This window comes from Glycine soja, chromosome 5 (genome assembly GCF_004193775.1).
Source record: "Glycine soja cultivar W05 chromosome 5, ASM419377v2, whole genome shotgun sequence".
NCBI lineage: Eukaryota > Viridiplantae > Streptophyta > Magnoliopsida > Fabales > Fabaceae > Glycine > Glycine soja.
Genome location: NC_041006.1, coordinates 31,091,931 through 31,118,099, shown reverse-complemented (window position 1 = coordinate 31,118,099; position 26,169 = coordinate 31,091,931).

Here is a 26,169-nt window from a genome sequence, read left to right as displayed (position 1 = left end):
TCCTACTACCTTGCCTCAAACACTTGTTCAACACAAGAGATGGTCTGAAGGAGACTTGTGAATTTTGCTTTCTAAATACATCCCTGCATAGTATGGTTTTGGAAGGATCAATTTTGGACTTCAAATGGGATATAGTGTTTATTGCTTATGGACACCTAATTGTTTAGCAACACTATATTTTCTATCATAACACCCCATTTATTACAATTAGAATAACTCAAAATACTTAAATAAAATTTAAAAATAAATCAAATTGCAAACTCATAATTAGCACATTGTTATTCCACTTAGATCAAATGTATTTTGGGTTCTTCTTTCTCACTTTAGGCTTGAGGTTGTAAATGTTGATCTCTTTTTCAAGCAATATCTATTTTTCTTTCTTAGCTCTTGTCTTTGTTGTTGGGCCTCCTAGTTCAATTAGATTCTTTCTATCTCAAGTTTTTTGTTTTTTCTTCCAAGACTTCCCTAGATCTCCATCATATATTTATAAAGAAAAATAGTATGAGACCAAGTAAAAATGGTAATGTGAGCCCAAGTCAAAATAAATATGTATTTTTTATAATCACTAAAATGATAATGTGAGCCCAAGTCAAAATAAATAAATATTTTTTAAAACACTAAATTAATTTTAAAAAGAATTTAAAATTAACTATTAGAAAGTCATTAACTTGTTTAAATTAACCTTTTGAAATATTCAATCAAAATAAATATTTATTTTTTATAAGGATTAAATTAACCTTTTGAAACATTCAATCAAAATATACCACACATACAAGATCAATGACTAGGTTAAATTCTCAAGGTAATTCTAATTTTCAATTTATTTTCCAAATTCATTCTTCTTTAACTCTTTTAAAAAATATATGGCATTACATGAATTAATTAAAATAACTTGTTTTTACAGGGACTAAAAGAATTGTATTTTATTGAGACCAAAATGTTGATGAAGTCCTAATTTTATTATAGTTTTAGGAATTTTTCTAAAATTATTTATTTAAAAACAATTATTGCCAAAGATATTAAAATTTTAAGTTTCATAATGAGTATGTAGGAGAGCTCCTCTCTTCACACACTTATTTCCAAGGTACTTTTTAGTCTTCTTCAGGACTTTCCATTAATTTGTAGAAATTAGAAATTTTCCTTAGCAGGAACACTCAACCTCAACTCAACTGGCAAATAGCAACAAAATTGGGAATTTCAAAGTGTCTTGGTACTAGTAAATACCTTGGAATGTCTTCTAGGATTGGTAGAAAGAAAAAAAAGAGTAGTTTTTTGCTACCTAAGGGATAGAATATGGAAAGAAAAAATCAGCATCGGTGAGGGAAGCATTTACCAAAGGTTGGCAAGGAGATTCTCATCAAATCTGTGGTCTAAGGCTATCCCTTCTTATTTCATGAGTGTTTCTTTTCTTCTCCCCTCAACTCTTCAAGATGATCTACAAAAAATAATGAATTCCTTTTGGTGGGGAAGCAACAAAAACACAGACAAAGACATAAACTGGCTTAGTTGGGACCTTTTATCTATTAAGAAGGAAAATGAAGGTATGGGTTTTCAACATCTTTATGCTTTTAATTTGGCTATGCTATGAAAACTAGTTTCCTACTCAACACTATTAGAAAATATGCTTTCTACATCGGTTATTTATGACTTTCAACATCGGTTTTTCAACCGATGTTGAAAGTACCGACGTTGATAGTATTATCGTTAACATCAGTTTTTGAAAAACTGATGTTAACGTAAAATTACCAACATCGGTTATATAAATAACCGATGTTGCTAATATGAATTACACTCAGAAAATGTATATTAATGTTGATAGTTAACATCGGTTTTTTGTAAAAATCGATGTTAACGAATGTGTTACTGTTGACAGTTAACATCGGTTTTCTGTAAAAAATCGATGTTAACGAATGTGTTACTATTGACAGTTAACATCGGTTTTTTATAAAAACCGATGTTAACGAATGTGTTATTATTGACAGTTAACATCGGTTTTTATAAAAAAAACCAATGTTAACGAATGTGTTACTATTGACAGTTAACATCGGTTTTTATAAAAACCGATGTTAACGGATGTGTTACTATTGATAGTTAACATCGGTTTTTTCAAAAAACCGATGTTAACCCACATTAACATCGGTTTTTTATAAAAACCGATGTTAACGAATGTGTTACTATTGAATTTTAACATCGGTTTTTTTTTTACAGAAAACCGATGTTAACGAATGTGTTATTATTGACAGTTAACATCGGTTTAACGAATGTGTTGCTATTGACAGTTAACATCGGTTTTTTTATAAAAAAAACCGATGTTGTTTTCAGGAATTTTTTTTATATAATGTCTTTGTTTTTACAAAAAAAACCAAAATTTAACCTGTAAATTTAAAATCAGACCACACAGCACACAACATATATCATTTGCATTCAGTTTTCAAATAGATTTTAGCAAAAAACTAGCTATCAACAAAGGTTGTTCAATGTTAAGATGAAACAACAATTGTAAAAAATGTAATGCAAAGTACGTAAACTAATTAATTAACCTAAAGTTACATAGTTGCCTAACATCCTATGTTTGATTTCTAACTTTTAGATAATACTGTGCCCACTGTATGCGAAGTGCCTTGAATCTCTCTACTTCCAATGGTCTAACTTCATTAAAATACTGCATGATCAAATAAAAAAATAAATTAATAATGTAATAACAATTATAAAAAAACCAAATTTGTTTGTAATAAACAATTACCGTCTCTCAATTATTCCTGAAAGATCCTAAGATTATCGTGGACATCCAGTGCATCACATAGTAGCCACATTCAGTGATTCCTTTTTGTCTATTACACTAAATACATAATGAAATTTGGATATTAATTAAACGTTAACTACAATTAGTGTACACACACATAAAATCTATATAAGTAGAACTTTTATTTAAATCACGTACCTTAACAACAATCCACCTAGCAGCAGCCTTGGATTTCGGTTGTGGAGTATCATCAAGTCCTTTCAAAGCACTAGTGTTGAATATAAGGAACATTAAAATATTGATGTTGTTGAGTTATGCCAATGAAAATGTATTGAAAACAATACTGACCTGTTAATTATTCCCTTAAGGTAGTTGTCTGGCCTGTTATGCAAAGAACAAAACCAGACAACTAGGTTTTCCTTAGGTAGAATGACGACCATTTGCCAGTGTCCACTGCAGTAGAGACGAATATGAGTTATTGTAGTAGTATAGATTATTTAAATTCAATTATTGTATTTGACTTACCTATTCAGATAGGCTCCAAGGTAAACATCTCGTTTTGAACTCTGTATCCAACTCTTGATGTAACTTTCGGATTCAAATTGTGATTGCCCAGATCTCTGAATGGACTGTGGCTCGAGGAATACCAGGATTCCGTTTCAGTATAGCTGCATGGAGTGGAGAGTTTCCAAAGCACAGTGGAAGCTAGCTTCTCAACAGATAGCCTGTTTAACCAAGTATGATTAATTAATTAATTAATTAATCAATTTCTGTTCCTTGGAATAACTATAAAAAATAAAATAAAAAATTGTTACAGAGCAATCGTGAGCCACGATCAAAGGCCAACCAAGTCCTTGTATACAAGACAAAAAATTAAAATAAATATTCTCATTTCCATGTACCAAAAAAATGAAAATTCAATATAAAATATTCTTCACCGTCTTAGAAATATCCATATTCCAAGTGAATTTTGCTAATTGCCAGCTCTAGTGGTAAAGAGTGTGTTTGTTGCTCTTATGACTTAGTAAGTAATTGGTTCTCTATATACACCGAGTAGAACCTTAGTTAAGATAGCTTTCAAAAAGAGACCTTAGAATTGAAACTTATTCCCGAAAAAGGATAACCAAAATGTTAAAAAATCTGGTTCTTCTTCATATTACAAGCAGAACACCAAAAATTGAGACAACCATATGCATAAAAAATGACAAAAATTGGATGTGAACAAATTAGAATCCGAGTATTGGTGCAAATTTATAAATTAATTATTAAAATGAATTCTTTTAAAACATATTCTTAATCTGAGGTTATTTTTACTACATTAGCATAAAAATCACAACCCAATAAGGTTTAATAGAGTTGATAAATCCTCTCAAAAAACACAGTAGATAAATAGCAATTTTTTAAGCGTATTAGTAGGAGTTTGATCCCTGACAATGTGAACACAATATGGTTAGCTAAAAAAGTATCAAAAGGAATTTTTTAAGTGCATTGGTAAAATATCAAAAGGAAACTTATTTATATAAATTGTATGGTTAGCTAAAAAAGTAAACACAATATTGTAATTTAAACATAAAATCCAACAATTAAGATTTGGAAATTGCTACCCGTTAAATCATCAGAAAATTAAGTAGATTCGGTAAACTTTTGACAATATATTTTTTATTTTGGAAACTCAATCTTGTTAACAACTACCAGCTACCAAAAATAATAATTACCCTTTTTACGTTGATTTACGAATTATCTAATTAGTATCCAATTTAAATTGTCATATAATTTAAAAAATTAGTACTTAGAATAATATAATTACTAAGTCATATTTAAGGTAACCTTTAATTAATTAATAATAAAAAATTTTATACTACCAATATATCAAAAGTGTTAAGGCCCTTCGAAGTATTGAGTGCTCTTTTCTATAAAGTGGAGCAAATGATTCTAATAAAATTGCATGGGTTCGGTGGTAAAAAAAATTTGTCAATCTAAAGAATATGATGGATTAAGAGTAAAAAATTTAGAAATATTCAGCCCCAATCTCTTGGCCAATAGAAATGGCATTGTCTTGTTGATTAAAAGTTAGCTTGGTTTGGTTTATTACCTCAGAACATAGATATGAATCCATAATAAGGTGCCTCCCAATGAAGGTGGAAAATACAAAATCTACCTCAATATAGTGACAACATTTGAACAATTTTGCAAGGAAAGTAAGAAACAGGGTGAGTAGTAAGTTTTGGCATGACATATGGCTAGGGAATGCACATCTCAAACATGTTTTTCCTAGAATTTTTCAATTTTCACATGATAAGAATGCACTAATTTTTAGATGGAAAGTGGCGAGGCAATGATTGAATCTAGACAAGGAATTGGAGGAGATGAGATATTCTTGTGGGAGCATGAGTTATTTTCATAACTTTGATACATGATATCCTCGTTTTCACCATATAAAGATTAAATGATTTCTTAATATAGATTGGTGAAAGTTTGCAATCGTTTTCCACCAGATCTGCATACGATCACTACTTGTCTTCATATTTTGATTTCTCTAACCCTTCTCTTTAAGCTCTGTACAATAATAAACTGTGGAGGTATCTGTGCCTCTTAAGATGAAGACTTTTTCATGGAGATTGATGTTGGATAGATAACTTTCTAAGGTGATTCTCTTCAAAAGAGAAATCTTACAAAATGCACATGAAAATTTATGCTCTTTCTATTAAAAAAAACTGTAATCATATTTTTTTCTATGCAAAGAAAATTATATGCTCTACTGTTTATTATGTAAAGAATAAAATAAAAATTACAATAAGAAAATAAGATTAATAGCACCAATATTTTCAAGTATGTTAATTTGTTTTCTCTCTCTTTTAGAAACTCAACCCCCCGCACTCAATACTATACCACGCATCAAACATACGTCATCTCATTTATCTCTCAGAACGTTCATCAAACACCAGGTATGCATCTTATTCAACATTTAAATCTCAACACAAAGGAATCAACAGTAGCCTAAGAATTCTTGCATTGCATTCATTACATCAAACACCAGGTATGCATCTTATTCATTGCATTACTATCACTAGCCAAGCAAACAACGAAACTGAGAAATTTGAAGATAACCTGTGTTTAGTGAACGATTCAAATCAGAGAGATAATGAGGCTGCTTCTTGCCTTTCTTCTGGAAGTTTCACGCCCTTTTGCAATTCCCTCCCCTTTCTGCGGTGAAGTCAGTCCAATGAGGCTGCTTCTTGCCTTTCTTCTAGAAGTTTCACGCCCTTTTGCCAATCAAGTCCTCTCCTTTCATGCCCCTTCCGTTTAAGATGCAAAGCATCGGGTTTCTTTACTTATTTAAAAAACTATTTTGGTATCGATAATTTAATTATCAACAATTATAAATTAAAAGAATTCGTATGCACGTCTGAGTGTTATTTTATCATCATGGTCACTTTATTTGCCTTTTTATTTTTCCTAAAATATAAGCCAGTAACACATTTGTAATGTGAGGAGCATGCTTGTTGTGGACCCCTTAACAGTAGCAAATCCCCAAGTTGTAGTTTCCTTAGATTTTTTATTTATTTATATATAAATTTAGTATACAATTAATTTTGAGAATGCTTTGTAAATAAAGTAAAACATTAACATGTTGACGTTTTTTAATAAACGAATATTATATATATTAAATTAATATCCATCATGTTTTTTTGGCATGATACTCGTTATACAAATAATTCTAAACATTTCATACCAAAAAGAATATTATAATTTCGAACATTTAGTATAAAATCATTATTTAACAAATAGTTAATAACTCACCGTATTATTACATAATTACGGCATGAAGTACAGACATGAAAAAATCATGCCAAAAAACATGATGGATCTTCCCTTATTTTTAAAAATGAAAATATTGCAAGAAGTACAGACATGAAAATTCATACTCCACTAAAAATATTAATTAATGTCAAAAGATTATATTCTTCTTCAAATACTTGAAACTATTGTTGCTGTTAAAAGTAATTTTATAAAATTAAATCTACTCAAATCTTATTTAATATTAATTATGTTTAGACGATAGATTGCATTTTTTTATTTTATATTAAGAGTGGAATTTTTCTAATGATTAATTATAAAATTTGATAAATAATTTTGTAATCAATAAAAAATGTAAAATGAGAATTTATAAGTTATATCAAATAAACTTTAAATAAAAATGTTATCTTTTTATTTTTTGCTGATTTAAATAAAATGTTATCTAGGCCTTGTCATTTCCAGACTTAGCACTGAAGAAATTATAGTTAACATAATATTTTAAGATAACCTAATCATTATATAGAAAATTATTCAAGCTTTTTTTTTAATGCAGAAAATTGTTGAAGATAAAATGCATGTGTTTCGGTGCTTTTTGTTGTTTAATCTTGCCTTAGAGTTGAGTGGTTGGCTGGATGACTAGGGAAATCTTTGGACAGTGATCATGACTCATATAAGAGAGGCATTGAACCTATACAATAAAAAAAAAAAGCCTCTAAACCAAAAGCAGCCAAAATTAAATTGGAATGATAATATTTACCGATATAAATTAATTAATTGTTGTTTGTGTCGAGTTCCATCAAGATCTAATTGACCTATCTCAGCGAAATTTCTAATGTTAAAATTGGAGGAGATACCTACAAAAGGGACTCCAAGTAAGTTAATAATACTTTGAGATGTTTATATATCTATCCTGGAGTAAAAAACGTATTTAGGGATCTTTCCTGTGACTTATATATACATGTATGATATCAAGCTTAACACATTTAGTATGATCCATCATGTTTTTTTGGTATGATTTTTTTATTAAATTTATTAACAAAAAATTCACATAATTAACAAATGTGGTTAAAAATAATAAAAAAATGACAAATGTAATAAAAATAAATTTCATGTGGATTATAATTAACTCTAAATTTAAAGACTTAAAACATAATTTTCGTGTCTCATGAAAATATTTTTATTTTTGTTCTGAAAATTTTGTTTAGAAATAATGAAAATATAATTTTTTTTAAATCCTACAAATATATGAGATAACTATAATTATTTAAATTAAACCACTACAACATATATTTTCAATAAATCAAATTAATATATACAAAAATTTTAATTTGTTTTTAATTTAAAGATAATACGATAACATAAATATAGTAGGATTTCATAGAATTTTTAAACAATATTCTCCATTTACCTTTTTATGAAGATTTTTTTTATTTTTATAATAATTATATCAAAATATATTAGTAATAAATTTTAATTTTTTTACGATATAATTGATTTTACCAATATTCTATAAAAATTCTATAAAAGTTAAACTCTATTTTTAAAAACAGTTTTTTTTTTCAAATCAACTAATATCAAATAATTTATATAAATGTGTGTTATATTTAAATGATAATCATGAAATAATAAAATTAAAATTACGAAATTCATTTTAAAAATTTAGTTTAATTTTTAAATGTTTACCTTTTGAATTTATTATTGTTTATTAATTATTTTTTTAATTAAAATATAATTAATAACGCAATATATGTTTTTTTTAAATATATAAATAATTAAAAAAAAGTTTATATTAACATCGGTTTTTCAAAAACCGATGTTAATGCATACACGTTAACATGTGTTTTTGGGAAACCGATGTTAACATATCACGCGTTAACATCGGTTTTTTCAAAAACCGATGTTAACATTATTAGTTAACATCGGTTTTTGAAAAACCGATGTTAACGTGTATACATTAATATCGGTTTTCCAAAAACCGATGTTAATGTGTATGCATTAACATCGGTTTTTTGGAAAACCGATGTTAAGAATAATACTTTATTTAAAAATATGTCACCGCGTTTAACTTAACATCGGTTTTGTCCAAAACCGATGTTAATAAACCGATGTTAAAACTGCTTTTTGTAGTAGTGCAAATGCTATAATTTCAAAAGTTTTTAAGGCAAAATATTATCCTAAGGGAGAGTTCTTGGGTTCCTCTGTGGACCATAACTCAAACTATACATTGCATGGTATCCACACCTCAATGGCTACTGTCAAAGAAGGTATAAGATGGAAATTGAGAGATGGGACAAATATCAAAGTTCGTAACGAACCTTGGCATCAATAATTAGACAACTCATGTTGACACTCCTGTTATTGACGGTCTGGAGGATCTCACAGTAAGTTCTTTGATTGATCATTCTAAAATTACATGGAATGAAACTCTTGTTCATGATCTATTTTTGCCATATTTTGCTGTCCGAATTCTCTTTATGCCAATATATCCTTCAGATGACCAGGACAAGATTCTATGGAAGTTTAGCAAGGATGGGTTTTCTTTTTTTCAATTAAGTTTGCTTACTATTTTATTACGGAGCATATCCCACCTTCATGAAAATGGGAATTGGGTGTTGATATGGAAGCTAATAATACCACATAAAATGAAAGTGTTCTTGTGGAGGATTGCTCGTGAGTGTCTACCTACTAGGGACAAACTCATTCCTGATGGAGTTGATTGTCAAATGCAATATAGACGCATCAATCTTTCAGGGGCACCAAAAGCATGAAACTATGGCTTGTTTGCAAGATTCTAATGGCCATTTTATTTCTTCATTGTCATCTTGTTTCACAGGGATCCTTTCTCCTCTAGAGGCTGAAGCTAGAGCTCATAATGTTGCTCTTCATTGGCTATCTTCTCGAGACCAGAGACATGTTATTATAGAGACTGATTGCAAGCAAATCCTTGACATTATGAAGGCCAGAAATTTCCAGAACAATGAAGTAGGAGATATCTTAAGTTGCGTTCATAAAATATCAAATTTGCATAACTATAGGATTTAGTTTGAGTCGTGAAGTCAATCAAATTGTTCATTAATTCCTTAATTAAGACATCTAGATTCTGTACTTGTTTTGATCATGGTCTTCTTGTATTGAACATTTTGTTGTCAATGATTTTGATAGCAGTGGCTATCAATGAAGTAGAAGAAAATAAATGAAGAACTAATAAAAGATAAGTAGGTTGATTTTTGTTTGTGCCCTTTCCCTCATTGATATGGTATTTATAGGATTCTTACAAATTATTAATGATTAATATAATATCTATTCTGTTATAACAGAATGGGATGAGCACTAAGTTTGTCCCTTAACGAAAAGAAGGCATGAATGTTTTCCTCTAACAAGCATAATCACTTAGGTACGTAGGCTTGGTGCGATTTCTGGTTTGTCTGGTAGTGGCTTGGTTTCCACTAATGTTGTTGTTTCTATCAGTACGTTTCCCTAGAAACGCAACCTTGCCCTCAAGGTTGTAAGCAACGAACAACTCATCCCAGTTCTCCCAAGTGGTGTCCTTTGGTGACAGATCATGCCACTGAACAAGCACTAGTTTGGAAGGAGGAGAAGTGGAGTAGTCGTACTTCCAGTCCAGAATCGAAAGAGGTTTGATGACAGGGTGGTTGTCAGCCTATAAAGGAGGAAAAGAGCCAGGAGTTATGGGTGGTGGGCCCTGGTGCAGCTTCAACAGGGAAACATGGAACATCGGGTGTATTTTAGAATCCGAAGGCAAGGTGAGTTGATACGCGATAGGGCCAATGCGACCTGCTATCTGAAACAGACCATACAACCGTTTGGATAGTTTAGAATAAGCGGGTTGTAGAGAAAGTTGACGATATGGCCGGAGTCGCACTTAGACCCAATCTCCAACTTGAAAGGATAAGTTGCGGCAATGGAGATCGGCGTAATGTTTCATGGCTTCCTATGCTTTCTACAGGCGTCTCTGTAATTGGACCTAGATAGTGTGTCTAGAATTCAGGAGGGAGTCAACTGCTTCAATTGGAGACGAGCCCAACATGTATTGAGGGATTGATGGCAGCGATTTGCCATAAGTGACCTCAAATGGGGGAAAACCAGTGGTCGAATGAACGAACATGTTATAGCACCATTCCGCTAAAGTGAGATAATGGGACCATGGAGTTGGGCGATTATGAATGAAAGACCTAAGGTATTGTTTAAGAGTTCAATTGAGAACTTCGGTCTAGTCGTCGATTTCAGGATGGTACAAGGTACTCATCTTCAACTCAGTACCACTTAGGCGAAAAAGTTCACGCCAGAACGAGCTAATGAGCATTGGGTCTCTATCGGAGACCAAGCTCTTAGGGAACCTATGTAATTTGCACACTAAGTCCAGAAAGAGCAAGACCACTTCATATGTTGTGTATCGCGGCGACAAAACATCAAAGTGGGCGGAGCCTTTGGAGTAACGATCAACCACTACCAGTATTATAGAGAACCCCTATGACTCAGGGAGACTGAAAATGAAATCCAAGGATAGGTCTTCCCAGATACCGGCCAGAATGGGTAATGGATGCCGAAGGCGTGTGGGTTTGCAGGTCTCGTACTTAGTTTGTTGACAAACAAGGCACTTGGTGATGTAAGCTTTAACATATTGGCACATCCCTGTCTAATAGAAATTGTCTTGAAGACGATTTATGGTTTTGGTGACCCCCATGTGACCGCCCAAAGGAGAAGTCTGAAACTCTTCTAGAAGCAGAACGACAAATGGATGGTCCTGTGATAGCCATATTTTGCCTTTGTAGAATAGTAAATCACGGTGGATTGCAAAATCCTAGTGATCCTGTGGGTTTGCTTGAACCTGTTGCATCAAATTAGTGAAAGGAGCAAAAGCATGCAGAGAAGTGTGTAGCTGTTCTAAAAAAGTAAAATTGGGTATGGAGAGTGTTAGACATAAGCCCGAAGAAGGGTGTCGGGATAAGGCATTTGCCGTGGCGTTGCCGGTGCCGGTGCCGGGGTGGTATTGAATGGTGTAATCATATCCTAGTAATTTGACTAGGTACGATTGTTGTTCTGGAGTTTGAAAGACCTGCGACATAAGCTCCTTTAAGCTCCTATAGTCTGTGATGATGGTGAAAGGGTTGCCCAACAAATAGTGTCTCCATTTATGCACAAAAAATGTAATTGCGTGGAGTTCTCAGACGTAAGTCGAAGAACATTGCAAACATGGGCAGAGCATCTTACTGTAGAAGGCGATTGGGTGGTTGTTCTAGCCTAAAACAGCTCCCATTGACATGCTAGAGGCATCCATTTCCAGGGTGAAGCATAACAGGGGCTTGAGTCATTACTTGCTTCAGGTTGTCGAAGGCAAGTTGCGACTCTAAGGTCCAATTGAATTGGTCATTTCATAATAAAGTTGTCAATGGAGCAGCGAGTTGGGCGTAGCTGCGAATGAAACAACAATAAAAGCTGGTGAGACCCAGAAAACCTCTGAGTGCAGTGGTGGAGGAAGGTGTGGGGCAGTTGACCATGGCAGATATCTTGGCGGGGTCTGGGGCAACACCAGAAGCTGACACTATGTGTCCCACGTACTAGAGATTATTTCTGGCAAAAAGACACTTTGACTGTAGTAAGTGAAAGTAGACCTTGGCTAGAACGACAAACACTACCTCCAGGTGTTGCACATGCTCTAACAAAGAAGAACTATAGATCAATATGTCGTTGAAAAAGACCACGACATACTTGCATATGAAGGGCTTGAGTACTTCGTTCATAGTGGCCTGGAAGGTTGTCGGCATGTTATAGAGGCCGAAAGGCATAACTCTGTACTCATAATGTCCCTGGTGAGTGCAGAAATTCGTTTTGGGTATATCCATTTCGACCATGCAAATATGATGGAAGCTCTATTGCAAATCCAGTTTGGAAAACCATGAAGCTTCACACAATTCATCGAGAAGTTAGTCGATTGTCGGCATCGGAAATCTGTCCTTCACAGTTATCGCGTTCAAGGCACGATAGTCAATGCAACACCGTTAGCTGCCATCTTTCTTTTTTACCAGCAACATCGGAGAAGAGAAAGGGCTCTGGCTAAGTTAAATTAGACCAACATCCATCATAGACGAGACTTGTCTTTCAAACTCCGCTTTCTGGCTATGTGGGTAACAGTATGGTTTGACGTTAACTTGGTTTGATTCTGGGAGAAGGTGAATGTGGTGTGTTATAGGTCTGTGTGGGGGAAGTCCCGAAGGTTCAGTAAAGAGGAACTGTAATTTGGCAATAAGAGAGGTAATGGGTGGATGAGTGGTGATGTCGGAGATTGGGGAGGAAGAAGTTGGAGGTTGGGTTTGGTTAGGTACATTGGTGCTATGGAACAAAGCCGAGAGGAAGGGAGTGTGGAGCATGCGCTTAAAACGATGGGTTGAAGCTGTAGCTAGTCTAATGGGTACATCTCTAAAAAGTTGGATGGGTTGGCCCCAATGGGTGAAGGACATGGAAAGTACAGTGTAATCAATAGTTACGGGCCCTAATCCTTTAAGACATTCAACTCCCAGAACGATGTCGGCACCAGATAAGGGGAGTGCGAAAGACCTATGGTGAAGACATGGCCCTGTACTGTTATCAGAACCTGGGTGAAGAGGGATTGGCACTGCATGAAATTGCCATTACCCACCATCACCTGAAGAGGGCCCATAGGGGAAGAGGGTAACCCTAGAAATTTTGCGACCCACGTCTGAAAGAAATTGTGGGTACTACCCCCATCAACATGAATGATCACGCGTTGGTGGTTGATGACACCATAAACGCAAAAGGTCTCCAGCGTCGGCATACCAGTCATGGCGTTCAAGTTGAGCAAAGGTGTGCCCAAAGAGGAAGGAAGTGGTGGTGGTGAGGAATCTGAGTCGATAGGAGGGCTCGAAGGTGAAAGGAGAGGGTCAATGTCGTCATCTATGATAAAAAGGTGGATATGGGGCTTACAACAAAGTCCCGTAATCCATTTTTCTTTGCAATAATAGTATAAACCCTTATCGTGACAAATGGCGATCTCTTCCGAGGTCTATCATTTGAGGGAAAGCTTAGCCGTAATGGAGGGAAAAGTTATGGCCGTAGGGTTACCGTGAGTGAAGGAGCGAAGGCTACGGCGTTTATCGTTGAGTTTGTCTTCTTGTAACTTTTCAAGAGCAACTGCTTGCGAAAGCGACATTGGCTGGAAGGCTTGTACCTCCCTACAAAGCTCAGGGTTCAATCCAGAAATGAAACAACTGAGCAAGAATTGAAGGGCTAATTTGGCGACACGATTCACGAGCTTCTCGAATTCACTAAGGTAATCATTAATTGTACCTAGGTGTTGGAGTTTAAAAATGGCTCCTTGAGGGTCATCGTAATACGACGAGGCAAAGCAGGATTCGAGGGCCTGTAGCATGGCTAGCCATGATGTCAGGAAACCATTCCTGGACATCCATTGATACTAGGACAGGGCCGATCCATCCATATAGAACGACGCAATGGTAAGGTGTTCTGCATCAGGAACACACTGGTAGTCGAAGAACTGTGTAATTTTGAAAATCCACCAAAGTGGATCCTGGCCATCGAATCGTGGGATGTCGAGCTTCATATGAGGCCAAAAGGGTGATGGAGGGGATGTTGATGGTGGGGAAGTGGGTGGTGATTTCGGCGAGGAGGGAATCATTGTGAGAGCAGCGAGTCGCTCCAAGATGGAGTCTATTTTGCTATTTGTGAGGGATTGAGCTTGGGCCAGGGCTACATGGTTCTGGGTCAAGGTATTTTGCCCCTGAGTTAAGTTGTTATGCCCTTGGGTTAGGCGGTTCATGACTTCCTCGAGCCTTTCAATGGAAGATTGGCGAGTATTGTGTTTTGGCATAATGCAGGGAAAAGGATAGGTCGGACCAAATTGATAGCAGTGGCTATCAATGAAGCAAAAGAAGATAAATGAAGAACTAATGAAAGATAAGTAGATTGATTTTTGTGTGTGCTCTTTCCTTCATTGATATGGTATTTATAGGATTCTTACAAATTATTAATGATTAATATAATATATATTGTATTATAACAGAATGGGATGAACACTAAGTTTGTCCCCTAACGGAAAGAAGGCACGAATGTTGTCCCCTAATAAGCATAATCACTCAGGTACGCAGGCTTGGTGTTGTTTATGGTTTGTTTGGTACTACTGGCTTGGTTTCCACTAATGTTGTTGTTGCTATCAGATTTAATATAATTATCTTTTCCAATAAACAAAAAGAATGAATGTTTTTAAGATGAATTTATTTGAATTGTTTAACAAAATATATTTTCATAAGAATTTTTGAAAATATTTAATTGAAAGTTGAAAAGTTAATTTTTAATGAAAGATGTTAGTTGAAAATTGAAAATATTAAGTCAACCTATCAAATTAAAAATCGTTAGCCCACTACGGTTATCTTGGTAGAAGGTTTGGGTGGTTAGTGTGGATTTTAGGTTCAAATCTTATTACGGCTAGTGACTCACTATATATAAAAAAATAAAAATATATAGAATTATTTAATAAATTTAAAATAATATAAAAAATAACCAGATAATTTTAGTTTTAATTTTTAAGATAATTTTAAAATTTTATTAAATTAAATATTAAGAATAGATCATTATTGTCACTTTAAAATCAAACATTTGTTAAATTTAAAGATAATTACTATAAATAGTACAATAATTAGAAAAAAATCATATAATATTAAAAGATATTATAAATGAAGATTTTTATTAAAATATTTAGAATAAAAATAATAAAAATTACAATAAACTATAAAGTATAAATTCAAATTTTATCCTAAATACAAACTTATCATTAGTTTGAGTGGAATTGAGTTGAACACTCTTAAGTAAAGTTTTTGGTTGGAACCTTATGAATGAAAAAATATGATTAAAAGAGAAAAAAAATTCTTGAATGTGTATAGATATTGACCAAAGATTGAAAAAAACTTTTAAGGATTTCCTAGATTAACAATTATAGGAAACCAACAAAATCTTGAAACATATGATTCTCATAAATAATAGATAAAAAGTGCGTACCTTTTTCCATAGTGAAACTTCTCTTCAATTTACTTTGATTTCCTTGGAAGAAAATAAGACACAAACAAGAGTTTCGCTTCCTTGATTATTCTTTTTGTCTCTCTATACGTTCGTGATGGTTAGGGGTTACAGAGAATACTTTTATGGGTATTAACCCCTTTTATAACCACTACTCTCATTAAGTAGCAGTTACCTTTAGAAACTTAGCCTATTTAACCTAATTACAATTTAGTCCCTAATTATTAATTATTTATTTATTAGTCCCTATATAAGTCGAATGACTCTCACATGAGACATTAATTTTAGCATTCTTCCACTTGACTCATGTGACATTACTAAACACTATGGACTAAATAAATAAATAGATTAAACTAATATAATGCGCATTAAAATGACTAAACCATTCTATACATTGGGTACATCATAATTTCATGATTAAGAATATGAACCAATTTGAGTCATGGCGGTTGTACATCACTTAATCGACATAGTTCCTTCCATGTACTACAAATTAGTTTTCTCCATAATATGACCATTAGTTAGGAGTACATAATTGGTCCAACAAATGTCTTTATTTAAGACAAAACTTGCTAGCATTATTCTAATACAAATATGCATGCAAACATAGAGAACAAGTAATCAGAAACATATCATAAATGAGTTCAGAGTGTCACTAAAATGCATAAGGTAAATTACACTTAATGATCATTAATAACAATAACGTTCATACTTTCAACATGTTCTATAAATGTCTTGGGTGTTAATTCCTTTGTCAAAGGGTCAGATATCATAAAGTTTATGCTATTATGTTCTATTGACACTCTTTGTTTCTGAACTTCTTCCTTCACGACAAAGTACTTCAATTCCATATGCTTAGTACCCTTAGAACTTGTCGTTCTTTAAAAAAAATACTATTGTGGAGTTATCACAATACATTTTCAGTGGCCTAGCAATACTATTGACAATTCCAAGCCCTAAAATAAAGTTTCACAACCAATTAGCCTGAATTGTAGCCTAAAAAATACTACAAATTCAGCTTCCATGGTAAATGCAATAACATCTAATGCATACGAAATTGCTTCCATTTGTTTTCATTCCAAATCATTTAGGACATTGTGCGAGACTAAATTTGTCTCCTTTCTAAATTGGAACGGGTGATGCTGAACACTTTTCCATCCCGAATCTCTCTAGTACTTTATTGATATATATTTTCTGAGATAAGCCCAATAATCCTTGTGATTTATCACGAAATATTTCTATTCCTATCACATAGCCTGTCTCACCCATATCTTTCATTTCAAAGTTACTAGAGAGAAAATTCTTAGTCTCATGAAGAAGACTAAGATCATTAGTTGCAAGCAAGATATCATCAACATACCAAATTAGAAAAATAACCTTACTACCATTGACCTTCAGATGTATACACTGATCAAAAGTATTTTCCTTTAATTTAAAGGAAGTAATGGTTTCATTAAACCTCAAATACCATTTGCGGGATGCTTGTTTAATTAAACCTTACTACCATTGACCTTCAAATGTATACACTGATCAAAAGTATTTTCCTTTAATTTAAAGGAAGCCATGGTTTCATTAAACCTCAAATACCATTTGCGGGATGCTTGTTTAAGACTGTATATTGATTTCTTTAATTTGCACACCATATGTTCCTTTCCTTCAACTGAAAACCCTATTAGTTGGTCCATATAAACAATTTCCTCTAAATCTCCATTATGAAAGGAAGTTTTCACATTCATCTGATGTAGCTCCAAATCATAATGGGCTACTAATGTCATGATAATCCTGAAAGAATCCTTTTATGAGACCGGTGAAAACGTCTATCAATGTCATCTTTCTGAGTAAATCCCTTAGCAACAAGTCTAGCCTTGTAATGTTCAAGGTTTCTATGAGAGTCACATTTAGTCTTGAAGACCTATTTACAACCAACTCTCTTACAACCCTTTGGGAATTCTAGAACGTCCCAAACACCATTATGTTTCATGGAATTTATCTCTTCTTTCATGTCATTTAACCACTTCTCAAAATTATCACAACTTACAGCTTGTGAAAACGAAACTGGATCATTATCATTAATGCTTAAGTCTATTTTTGTTTCATGTAGGTATATCATATAGTCATTCAAAATAACTGTTCTCCTTTCTCTTAAGACCTCCTTAATACCACTTCTTGTGGTTTTTCCACAATAGGTTCATTATGTATCATGGGCTCATTCTTCATTATTTTTTAGAACAACAACTAAAGGAGCAATCACCTTATTGCTAAAGGCACAAGCTAAAGGGACTTGTACTCTAACTTCTTTAATTTCCACATCTTGTGAAACTATACTCCTATTGATTTCACCATTTTCAATGAACCTTGCATTTCCAGTTTCAACAATTCTCATACTGTGATTAGGAAAATAAAACATATACCCCTTTGACTTTTCTGGATAACCAACAAAATATCCACCGATTGTTCTTGCATCCAATTTTCTTTCTTGTGGATTATAAATCCTTATTTCTGCCTGGCAACCCTAAACATCTAGGTTCCTTATACCAGGTGTCCTATTCGTCCACAGTTCAAAAGGTATCTTTGGAATTGCCTTACTAGGAATCCTATTTAACAAATACATGGCAGTTTTCAAGGTATACATTCACAAAGATATGGGTAAAGTTGAATTGCTTAACATACTCCTAACAATATCCATTAAAGTTCTATTACACCTTTTTGATACACCATTTTGTTGTGGTGTACCAGGTATTATGTATCGCACACAAATGCCACGTTTCTGAAGGAATTTAGCAAATGGACCTGGATATTGCCAAGTTTCATTATATCTTTCGTAATACTCACCACCTCTATCAGACCTTTCAACTTTCACCTTTCTGTTTAATTGTCTTTCTACTTCATTCAAGTAAGTTTCTAAGGCATCCACTGCTTGAGATTTATCATACAGTAAGTAGACATAACCATAAAGTGAATGGTCATCAATAAAGGTGATAAAGTATATTTCCTTTTCAAAAGAATTAACATCAAAAGGTCCACAAATATCAGTATGTACAATTTCAAGAAACTGAGTGTTTCTTGTAGCTTATTTCTTTGTATATTTTGTTTGTTTTCCCTTAATACAATCCACACAAATATTTAGATCCGCAAAATCTAGATCGTGAAGAATTTCATTTGTTATTAATCTTTCAATCCTTTCTCTAGAAATGTGACAAACTTTTATGCCACAAGAAAGAATATCGTCCATTCACTAAACTACGTTTAGTGCCAACATTACGATGCATAGTTAAAACAGTTTCAGCATACAAACCATCTAATTTATATAAACCATCACAAAGAACATCGGTACCAATGAGATGATTATGCTTAAATAAACTGAAACATCCATTACCAAAATTAAAAGAATATCCAGTAACATCAAGTTTAGATAATGAAACTAAATTCCTAGATAAACTAGGTACATAAAAAGTTTCTTGTAAATCTAAATGATGTCCAACGTCGAGTTTTAAACAATAAGTCCTGACTGCTTCCACTGGAACTTTCACTCTATTTTCCTTGAAGACGAACTTCTCATTTGGGCTTATGGCTTGGATTGTAAGAAATCCCTACATAGTATTAGAAACACGTGTTGTGCATCCTGAATCAATCCACCATGTATTATGGGGAACTTCAATTAATTTTGATTCAAAACATACATGAGCATAAAGCTCACATTTCTTTTCGAACCAAGACTTACGCTTTGGGAAATCTTTCTAGAAGTATCCAGATTTTCCACAAAATTGACAATTATTGCTCATTAATACCTTCTTCTAGATTTGCAAAGCCATTGATATTTAAAGGTCATTTTCCTTTAACATGCTTCTTCATAAATTTCTTTTCAGCTCCTTAATTCCCTTGGTGGCTTACATAATGGCCTGAGTGACTTGCTTGATTCCTAAGCCTCGTTTCTTCCTGAACTAACATACTGTGCAATTCATTCACATTCCATTTATCTTTCATGGTATTATGGCTCATTTGGAACGGGCCATACTCAGACAGTAATGAGTTCAAAATGAATTGAACAAGGAAGTTCTCATTCACAGTTATTCCCAAGGTCTTAAGTCTTGCTGCAATGTTTATCATCTCAATGACATGTTCATGCATAGTACGTGAACCATCAAACTTCATGAAGGTCAATGTACTTATTAATGTCCCAGGAAGAGGCTTATCAATTTTTTGAGAGCGTTCTCCCACTAACCCCATAAATTCTTTAGCATTATCGATCTTAGGGAGAGTTGTCTTAATACTTTCTGCAGCAGTCATTCTCATGAACATTAGGCTAAGTATGTTAGATCTTTCCCAAGTTTTATAATGAACTTTCTCTTCATAATAAAATTCACATAAATGTTTTGAGAAATAAAACACATGTCATACATATGATTTGTTCAAATAACGGTTAATGTATATTGATGTTCTCCTTTGGGTGATACACCAACACACAACATACAAACATGATGATGCTAATAAAATTCTTAACATTATTTGGCAATTAAATATGCACCAATTAGTAGTACTTATTTTCTTTGGGTATATAAATAAAACTAATGATGCACATAAATTGGCTACAATTATATTCATTAATTATAAGAATAACTAATCAACCTTTGGGTGATCCATAAATGCCTTACAACAATGAATTTCAATCTACCCATAAACCAATAATCATATAACTTAACGTCTATTATTCTATGAGTAATTGAAATAATCACTAATTTGGAATTAAGTAACCTTATAGATTTGACCAATTTGGTGACTAACAAATCTATCATACACTTAATTCAAACCAAATATATGCCCTGCACATACTTATTGTTATTAATTTCATTTCAAGTCATAAAATAATATTCACATTTATTTGTCTTTTGCATTCAAACACGTTCAAACAAATATGTAACATATACATATTTATTACTATTGACAATTTCAAAGCATTTACGTTAATTTAATTCCTAAACATAAACTTTAAATCCTTTAATGACATTCAACAATAATATTTTAAAAAAATTAAGCACATGGGATTGAGAATAGAAAAAAGTTTATTGGAATAGCAATTCCAAAAACTTCCTTTCACTTGTGAGAGGAATGTACAAGAGAGAGGACTTTTGCTTTTCATTCCATTCATTCCAAGATATCACGTACGTAAGGTTCAAAAGAATTGGAAAACGTAAAAGCTTTGGCTTAACGTCCAAATCCAGGAAAATTTACTGTAGGGGGGTACTTTTAAAAACTAATTACCAAAGAGGGTCTCTTTTTAAACAATTTTCAAAGGGGTCTGTTCTTGCAAGGATGCCGCCAGAAGAATTGGCGAAAAGCTCGTACCGCCATCAGCAGTGGCGAGAAAGTTGCTGACATGGCTGGGTGCCTCCATTGAAGATGGCGAGAAGCCTGCTGAGCTGGAGGGTGCCGCCAGTGGCACAGGCGAGATGCACTCCATCACTGATCTCGTCAGTTCTTCCTGCGAGACACGAGCCCATGCCGCCAGTACGAATGGCGGGACATGCCAACATGGACAATCCCGTCATTGGCTCCTGCGAGACCAAGGTGGCCATGACTCAGGCTAAGCTAGGGCACGTTCTTGTTTTGGAGGAGACTAGGGAACTGTTGTTGCATTGGTTAGGGCAATCAGAAGCATGCAGCAGGTCACATGCATTGTAGGTTAAAGATTACGATATTCAGGTAGGCATGTAGGAGGTGACATGCATACAGTTTTTCTCTAATGGCGTGTAAATTTACGTTGCAGATAGCTTCAGCTTTGCTGTAAATTTTCTTTAAATAGAGCACTTGCAATGACACTCAGCACTTGCAAAATTTTGACACTGAAGAGAGTAACAAATAGTGTGAAGAGAGGAAGAAAGTAGTGTGAAGAGAGGAAGAAAGACTTTCGTTTGAAGTTTGCTGATTCTATAGTAAGGATATTTTGTATTTATTTAAAGAAAGCCTTCTTTCCTTTTATTTATTTATCATGTACAAATTTTTTATTTTGAAGTAATAATTTTTATGGTTAGAATCAAATTTGAAGCTCAAATTTAATATACCCTAAAACCATTTATTCTATTGAAATGAAAGACACTTTTAAAAATGAATAACTTGTGCCCCAGTGGTTTATTTTCTACTTGGGAAGGAGTCCTCTTTGGAGCCAAGGTTGGACATCGTTCTCATACCCACATTTGTAGTAAGATGCACATACCTCCAATTGATTTAGTTTTATAATCGGTGGCACTGCACATCTCTCTGTATAGAAAACCAAGTACAGCAGCTCCACATGCATATGTGCCACATTCTTCAAAGTCACGTAAAAATTGAAGGTACCATAGAGAAACTTTGTTACTGCTTTTGTCAATGAACAAGACACCTCCAATGAATCTCAGTATCCATGCACGGGCAAACCTTCGTACTTGTTCTTCGTCGTCGTCGTTATTTATTTGTGCAAAATGGTGAACCAGCCAACTTAATTTAACCACACTACCTTTAATTTCACCTTCTTTTGGTCTGACTCTCAATAATTCCTCACATAAATCAGCCCAATCAAGATTTATTGGACCGATTAATGGTAAACCATCCACACGTATACCTAACAATACAGAGACGTACGTCTTGGAGAGTAATAGTACACTCTCCGCATCTCATGTGAAACGTATGTGTTTCCGGCCTTCATCTTTCTATCAGAGCACTAATTAATGATACATTTATTTTTAAGTATCTCATCTTCATAATCGAGTAAAAACTAGATTGTCGAAGAAAAGGAAAAATTTGCTCTGGAATTTCTTCTTCCCCTTGATACGTGGGGACAACTCGTCTGATATGTAATTTCTTATCTTCTTCCCCATTCCAAACATGTTCTGAAACATGCTTAGGTTGCATCCATAATACATCACCATCGATGGGGCCGGACTTAATTTTAATATGTAATGGACATGACGATGAAGATGCCATTACTACTACAAAATAAAATATAATACAATCAATTTACAAATCAATTTATACATTATTTCTAGATAATATAAATTAAACTACGCACATTTATAAAAACATTATTAAATATATATTATACAAATTTAAATAAATAACAAAATATTATTATTTCATAACAAAATATATTCTACAAATAATAAAATTTAAATATATTCTACAAATACTAAAATTTAAAAAAATTCTACAAATACTAAAATTTAAATATATTTTACAAATAATTTCAAATACATACACACACAAATTTAAATAATTAACATAATATATTCTACAATTAACAAATAAATAATTCAATAAAATATGGACTAACAAATAAATTAAAATACAAACAAATATTGAAATGCCAAAAATTATTTAAACAATATATATACAAAAATAATAATAATGTACAATGTATCATATATTTAATAACGTAAATTTCCTAAAACATAGAATATTAACCTGCAAACTAAAAATAAAACCTACCATGTACTAACGTAAACTACCATATCATATATATATATATATATATATATATATATATAAAATTCAAACTAAAAATAACTAAATCAAATAATATAACTAATCAACTCATTTATTTAAAATTCAAAATTATTTAGCCTAATATTATTACAAAACCTAAAAATTATTTAGCCTAATATTAACAAAGTTCAAAATTTACGTGTGTCTAAATTTTAGATAAATATACCTAAGCTAATATTAACTTGTGTCTAATATTACAAAAGCTAATATTACGTGTGCCTATCCAAAGCTAATATGTCTAACTAAAATATTATATATATATATAACACATATAATATCTCATAATATGTATTTAATAACGTAAGTTTCGTAAAACAAAAAATATTAACCTACAAACTAAAAATAAAACCTACCATATACTAACGTAAACTACCCTATCATATATATATATATATATATATATATATATATATATATATATTAAAAAAATTCAAACTAAAAATAACTAAATCAAATCATATAACTTATCAACTCATTTATTTAAAACTCAAAATTATTTAGCCTAATATTACAAAAGCTCAAAATTTACGTGTGTCTAAATTTTAGATATATATACCTAAAACTAATATTAACTTGTGTCTAATATTACAAAAACTAATATTACATATGCCTAACTAAAGCTATATTACGTGTGTCTAACTAAAATATCATACATATATAACACATATAATATCTCAGGTTATATACAACAACCAAATAATATTTTCATACTAACTAACTAAATAATATTTTCATGCTAATTAACCTAACCTTCAAATACCTATTAATACATAAAAATTAACAATAGAATACATTTTAAAACTAACTAACCTAATCTTGAAATACCTATTAATACTAACTAATCTAATCTTTTTATAATATTAAGAACAGAATACATAAATATTAGACACTTCAAAAAATACTTACCAGGGATTATGGAGGAGAAAAAGCACACACGAAAATTGAAGAACAAAGGAAAGGGTAGCACACTGGAGGAGAAGCTCAGAAATTTGGGGGAGAAGAAGCTTTGTAACTTTGAAATGTAAGTTAACTTTGTTCATGGAGTTTTTTTTTTTTATAGCAGAAAAAGTAAATGCTCAACATTCAAAAACGTTCAAAAGCAACGCTAAAAAACGTTCACATGCAAACCCTGCAAGCCCTAAACACTGCAACACTAAAGCCTACCCTGGAACACTGCAACCCTAGCAGCAACTGTCTCGCCAATGGGATAGGTGTGACCCTCCAGCTCAGCGCTTCTCACCAATGCAGTTGGCGGATCCAACGTGGAAGCATCTCACCTGTGCGACTGGTGGCACCCTCCAACTCAGCAGGCTTCTCGCCATCTTCAACGGCGGCACCCAGCCATGTCAGCAGCTTTCTCGCCATTGCTGATGGCGGTACGAGCTTCTCGCCAGTTCTTCTGGCGACATCCTTGCAAGAACAGACTCCCTTTGCAAATTGTTTAAAAAGAGACCCTCTTTAGTAATTAGTTTTTAAAAGTACCCCCTATAGTAAATTTGCCTCCAAATCCATTCTCAAAAGGTAAAACATAATTGCCATATTTTATGGCCTCACAATAAATCACGTACAAGTAAATGTGTGAGAGAGAAATTGTTTATCATCCCAGGAATTGGCCATGTGCATTCAACACCAGCGTACCTTTTTGCTTTCTCCATTAATCACGTTCAAAATAATATAATTTCACGCGGTAAAATATCATTCATACGTGTGATTTAAAAGTCAATTTAATTGATATCTTTTTTAATATAAAATTTCATACTTGCACCGGAAAAAATAAAATAATTCATAAATTTCATTATTAGAGTTCATGCATAATTGGAAGAAAAAAAAATCATTCTTGGAGAATCATAAATTTCATAACAGATGTTCCGATGCCACATGTAATTTTTTTTAAGGATTCCCTAAATTAACAATTATACGAAACCAATAAGATTTTGAAACATATAATTCTCAAAGATAATAAATAAAAAGTGTGTACCTTTTTCCATAGTGAGACTTCTCTTTGGCGGGATACTTTGATTTTCTTGAAAGAAGAGAAGACAGAAATAAGAGTTCCGCTTCCTTGACTATTCTTTGTGTCGTGGCTACGGGTTAGAGAGAATATTTTTCTGTGAGAAAGGAGACTTTATTTCACATTAGTGAATATTAATGTCTTTTATAATCACTACTCTCATTAAGTAGCACTTACCTTTAGAAACTTCTCCTATTTAATTCAATTGTAATTTAGTCCATAATTATTAATTATTTATTTATTAGTCCCTACATAAGTCACATGTCTCTCATATAAGACATTAATGTTAACAAAAATATCATCATCAAGGCATTGGTCAAAGTTAAAAAAAACAATAAAAATAATTTTGATATAGATTGTAATGCAATTAATCATTATTATTATTATTGATGTTTGGAGTTTATAAATTGCATAAAACATTTATCAATATAAATTATACATAACATTTGATAAAATATCGAGAAAATATATTAATAATATTTATTTATATTTGACAATATTTTTTAAATGATACCAAAAATATTTAACAAGATTTTTATTAAATATTAGAAGAAAAAATATTGTTAAAGGTATAACATGTGTAATTGTGATCGGTGAAGTTTGGATATTGTTCACAATTTATAAAGGCAATTCTTAACAAGTAGAAGGGTGGCAAACAAACGGTTTGGATAAATTTTGTCATATTATAATAGATAGATTAAAAACAAATAATAATTCATTAATCTTGCAAGTATAAAAAAATTAATCAACTAATCTACTTTGATTCATTACAAATTCATTAAGAAAACCTAATCTATTTTTGAATCTTTTAATAAAAATGATTCAATCAATCTATAATTTATTTTTAAATTATAAAAAATATTTAATTGTTTAATATTCTCTATGTTTGATCTCCCCTTTTTTTTCCTCTCTCACCTCTGTTTCTCTTTTCTCTCTCAAAAGATTTATTTCTTATGTATAAATATTAATTTTGTTAGAAATATCAGAAAAAAATTCGACAACCTCTTCTCCCTTCTTCCTTCACCCTTTAAGT